General features: G+C 32.4%; 1 long non-coding RNA gene across 4 annotated transcripts; it reads right to left on the minus strand.

Annotated features, from left to right (window-relative positions):
* Positions 1-2,093: 2,093 nt before the first annotated feature.
* On the minus strand, positions 2,094-4,506 carry LOC145559485 (uncharacterized). 4 transcript variants are annotated; one of them, XR_014092730.1, is made up of 6 exons: positions 4,228-4,472; positions 4,073-4,110; positions 3,886-3,987; positions 3,633-3,716; positions 2,518-2,576; positions 2,094-2,409 (listed from the first exon to the last, which is right to left on the minus strand). It is a non-coding gene; the product is annotated as an uncharacterized LOC145559485 (long non-coding RNA). The 4 variants fall into 4 exon arrangements; XR_014092729.1 differs by having other exon boundaries at positions 2,518-3,716; positions 4,228-4,506; XR_014092728.1 differs by having other exon boundaries at positions 2,094-2,576; positions 4,228-4,459.
* Positions 4,507-5,145: the final 639 nt, after the last annotated feature.

Raw genomic sequence — 5,145 nt, forward strand, 5'->3', positions numbered from 1 at the left:
TAATTTTTTCGATTTTCTGGGTTTTAATTTTTTTTCGATTTTAATTTTTTCGATTTTTTTTTAATTTTCTGGTTTTGTAACTAATTTTCGCAGCTATTACATTAATTGATTTTGTTGGATGAACTAATTGGCGCAGGTATACTATTTGCTTTACAAGCCCAAAATATTGCACATAATCGAAGAATCAAGAATCAAGAATATTGATTTAGTGTTTGGGTTTTTTTTATTGTGATGTTGTAATATTTTTTTTATTTATATTGTAGTTCTTTTTTATTTATTTATATGTTGTAATTGTTTAATTTTATAATTCGTATATTGTAATTTTTTCTTGATTATATACTGTAAATTTCGGTTATATTCAATGATATTGTTGTTGTTCTTATTTATTTTAGTCAATTTTATTTTTAAGTGAAAAATGACGACGACAATAAAAAAATAAAAAAATAAAAAAAATTTTGATTTTTGGGGTGTTTTTGGCACCGGTTAACCGGTGCCAAAAACTTTGAAATAATTTCATGTTGGCCTTTTTGGCACCGGTTAACCGGTGCCTATTTTGATTTTTGGCACCGGTTTGAACCGGTGCCTTTTTAAACCCCTTTTTGGCACCCCTCAAATTGGCACCGGTTCAAACCGGTGCCTTAGGCCGGGTTTGAACCGGTGCCAAATTCATTTTTTCACGTAGTGATTATTATTATTATTATTATTATTATTATTAGGAAAATTTGTCAAAAAAAATCTTTTAAAAGCACCATTTTGTTAAAAAAAACCACAACCTTCATTTTTTTTGCAAAGAGAAACCTGTTTTCCTAATTGTTCTCTAATTCACTTAATTAGTCTCTAATTTTTTTTTTCTTTAAATCACTCTCTAACCAACTTTTTTATTTAACAATTAAATTTAATTTATAAAAACACCACCACCTCCCAACCATTAGCCAACCACCACCTCCCAATTCTCAACCACTAGCCAACCGCCACCTCCCAACCACCCCCTCCCCCATCGGACCCCCCCACCCAGATCCCCCACCCCCGGCGACCTCCCTTTACCGTCGGCCAACCATCCCTTACCTCATCAATATTTGGCTCTGATTTTCAATCTTTGGCTCTAATTTGGCTCAAATTTATTGCAATTTGCTTCTAAATTATCCTAGAAACATATACATATTAATCAAAACCAAAACAAGCATCAATTGCAAACAAGATGCACAAAATTAGAAACCCCCAAATTGATTTTTCTAGGGTTTACGAACAAATTAAAAATTACAAAATTCAAGCATATTATAAGATAAAATCGAAGCTAAAATACATTGAATGTGTGGGAGAACTTTATTTGAAGCTTCTATAGCAAATTTTGGTAGTGCGTTTGAGAGTGTTTGTGGGAGAAATGAGAGGTAGATGTTCGAAAGGAGGGGGAGGTGAAGGGTTGCAGCAGGCCGGAGGTAAAGGGGGAAGGGGAGTCGACCAACGGTGGAGGTGGGGCCGAGGATGAGGGGTTGTAGGTGGCGTGGGGGAGGAGAGTTGTTGCAAGGGGAGGGGGAAAGGAGAGGGCTGCTGCAAGGGGAGGGGTAAAGGGAGGAAGGTGGTGGGTGGTGGTAGTTTTTATTTTTATAAATTAATTTAATTATAAAATGGTTAAGTGAGTGTTAAAAGGATAATTAGAATAAATTAGAAGTTAATTAAGTGGATTAGAGGCACTTGGTTGTCTTCAACAAAAAAACTTCACATTCGGGTTTTCTTTTGCCAAAATGTTAAAAATCGGGTTTCATTTAGCCAAAAAGCTTTTAAAAGGTTTTTTTTTTTTCGCAAAATGGTGCATTTAAAAGGTTTTTTTTTTTTTTTTTACAAATTTTCCTTATTACTAGAGTTGCACAAGTGCGCGTTGCGCGCAAAGCAATGTAGTGATGCTAGTGAGTGACGCCGAAAGTGTGACTTTTTTTGGCTAGTATGTTTTGCGATTTTATTTAGACTATGTTATTGGGTGTTTATTGTTTAAATCTCATATTAGTTTGTTTATAACGATTTTTATACACAATAACACAAGTTAATAGCACTACAGACAATAGCTAATTAACATATACGAAGTAAGTGATTACCCAACAAAAAAACTAAGCTCAAAATAAGGAATGTTCCTTGTCAATATCGCACGTATTCTAAAACATTAAAGCTACTTGATAAAGAACATTTATCTAAATTTCAAATATTTAGACAAAATTGTAAAATAAATTAAAATAAGGATATTTAAATAAGGCAATACAGATTTGCTAAAATTGTAAAAATTGATAAACAAGAAGTCAATCAAGAAGTCAATCAAGAAGTATTCTGCTACACGTTTGCCAGCACTTGCGTCCACTGCATCAATTTTTTCAAATAATTCAGCAAAAGGTGCTCTACTGCTCTTCATCAATAAGTTGACTAAAGATCAATAACCAAAAAGATTAAATTAAATTAAAAAAAAAGCCCAAACAATCAATTTCAATAACAGGAAAATTAAAAGTAAAAAAATTAGAAAATTTAAGATACTTAGCATAGCTGCCTCTCCTAGTATTATCCCTTGCTTTTCTTCTCCTCATATATACAACCTCAAAAATAAACAACACAGATCAGTAAAAAGGAGTTTTAAAAAAATACTATAGAAAGGAGCAAACATAGTTAAGCAAATACAATAATTTGATAACCCAACATGCATGCTAATCCCCAAACTGAAAACATGAGTTTCTAATTAACAAGCAAATCAATTTTAGCTGAAACAATCAAAATGATGTGTTAAGAGACTTAAGACCATGAATCAATCAAATTTGGGATTTTTCATGTTTGCTTTTATCCGTTATCAAGGGTAATCCTTAGATAGTATAAAGAATGTTTTCTCCCAAATAAATAAAAATGAATACAAACCAGTAGAAGAGTGAGGAACTTGAAGAGCAACAACAAGATCTCCAAGGATAACAACACCAGAACACCAGGAAATACTTACATATTTACATGGAAGTTCTGGCAACTCAAAAGTGACGCATGAGTTTAAACGCGAATGAGGATTTTATCAAAAGGCAAGCTTAATCTAAATTTGGTGCACATCAATCCCCACATACAATAAAAATAGATAATAATGACTTCAAGAAATACACAAATATACATCTAAATTAAAAATGGCATGTTAGGATCTAAAACAGGAATATGATGAGGGTTAGTCTCTTATATTGTTTCCCATGACTACACAATAACAATTCCTTGGCAGTGTGTTCTTATTTCTTTGGCTGGCACTTCATTACTTAATAAATGCAATCAGGCCCAACTCCAAGATTGTAACTTTGTAAATGATGGGAAAAGAAAAACAAACACACTAACCACCAAACCAAAATACCATATCACAATAATACAAAATTGATTTATTTATCAGAAGAAAATATGGTACTCTATTCACAAAATGATTAATTTAGTAATGTATAATAGCATTTGGTTATAAATCCTTGTTTAGATGACAAACAATTAAGAGTTATACATAAATAAATGATTTTAGTGGTTTATTATGAAATGTAATAGAATTATGAAGTCATAGGAAAGAATAAAGGTTGAGTTCAGACTAATTAAATCTGCAAAATTGATATTCGATAATTTAAAGAATATAAAGAAAAATTTACCTCAGATACTGCTTCAATGGAGGAGAGAACAAGGTACTCAAGAACAGCAGCTAAGTAAACAAGGGGCACTTACTCCTATTGCAACTAATTTCAGAAGAGTAATTCAACAAACCCACAATTAAAATTTTAGAAAACAATTAAAATGAATACAAACAAGTAGAAGAGTGAAGAACATGAATAGCAACAACAAGATCTCGAGGTTAAGCAAGGTCATCAATACTTTAACCCAACCTAAAAAAGGAAAAGAATTAACCTTCAATAGCTTCTTTGGGAGTCTTGAAACCCAAACTAATGCTCTTCCAGAACCTGTTTCCTCCTTCCCCGTGGTCGCTTTCTCTTTCCAGCTTTCTTCAAGCTGCAATTTCCATAATGTTATTAAAATAGAATAATTTAACTTAAATATCTAACAATTTTAACATTTTACAGAGTTGGATGATTACCTCAGAAATACTTTAGGCTGCTTCAAGGCCTTCTCGGTCTGTTTTACAAATAATGAAATGTAAATTAATTAAATGATAACATAAATACTATTTGTATAAGATTATATAATAAGAACGAAATACAGTTAATCGAAGTAAAAAGATTAAAATAGTACCTGTTCCGCCATGATTGAGTGGTTGTAAGATGAGGCTCAGAGGAATCAATGGAGGCGCCGCAGAGGAGAGAGAGTGAGAGAAAAGAAGAGAAGAAACTTAGGGTTTTTTGAATTCTAGAACATTATAATTGAAAGAAAAAAACTTTGAGGATGACAAAGTTCTCGCTGGCAATGCATGCATTAGCTCTTACAAGATAGAGAAAGCTGAGAGAGAGGCAAAGAGGAAAGCAGGAAGCTGAGAAAGGAGGGAGGGATGCAGGAAGCTCATAGAAGGGTCACAATCAACTCACGAAAAAAAAAAAAAAAAAAAAAACAAAGCCACATAGCTTTCTCACACATGCACCCCACACATGTGAGCACTATTAAGGGGAACAAGTGAAACATTTTAAGGGTTGTAGATGTAGATTATTTATTATTTATAAAACTCTCCTTTACAATTGATGAAACCATGTACGAATAGCTAGTTTCTTTAAAAGCCAAACCTTGAATTACAATCATTATCTATGTCATAGAAGGTTTTACAATCAACAAATTGACTTGCATCACGATTTAGGCAAAAGTAGAGCTCCAATATAAACCTTCCTCTCCAATCACAATGAACAAATGGTTCTTTTATGTGATCCATTCCACTAAATGCTGCTCTTACGCTCCTCGCAGTTAAACGCCTATCTCCCGGATAAACTCCTGAAGTTAATCACCAATGTATACATTAAAGTATAATGTTATTAGATAAATTATTTGACGATTAACTTTTGAGTATTGTTTGTAAGATATAAAAAATTCAAAAGTTACACCTATTATGCTACAGAGGTAGTAATTTAATTAGTATATATTGTAACATGTACTCATATACTCCCTCCGTTTTATAATGTTAGTTCCATATAGAATCAATCACATAAAATAAGAAAGCAAATATAT

Source organism: Chenopodium album, chromosome 9 (assembly GCF_948465745.1).
Source record: "Chenopodium album chromosome 9, dcCheAlbu1.1, whole genome shotgun sequence".
Lineage (NCBI taxonomy): Eukaryota > Viridiplantae > Streptophyta > Magnoliopsida > Caryophyllales > Amaranthaceae > Chenopodium > Chenopodium album.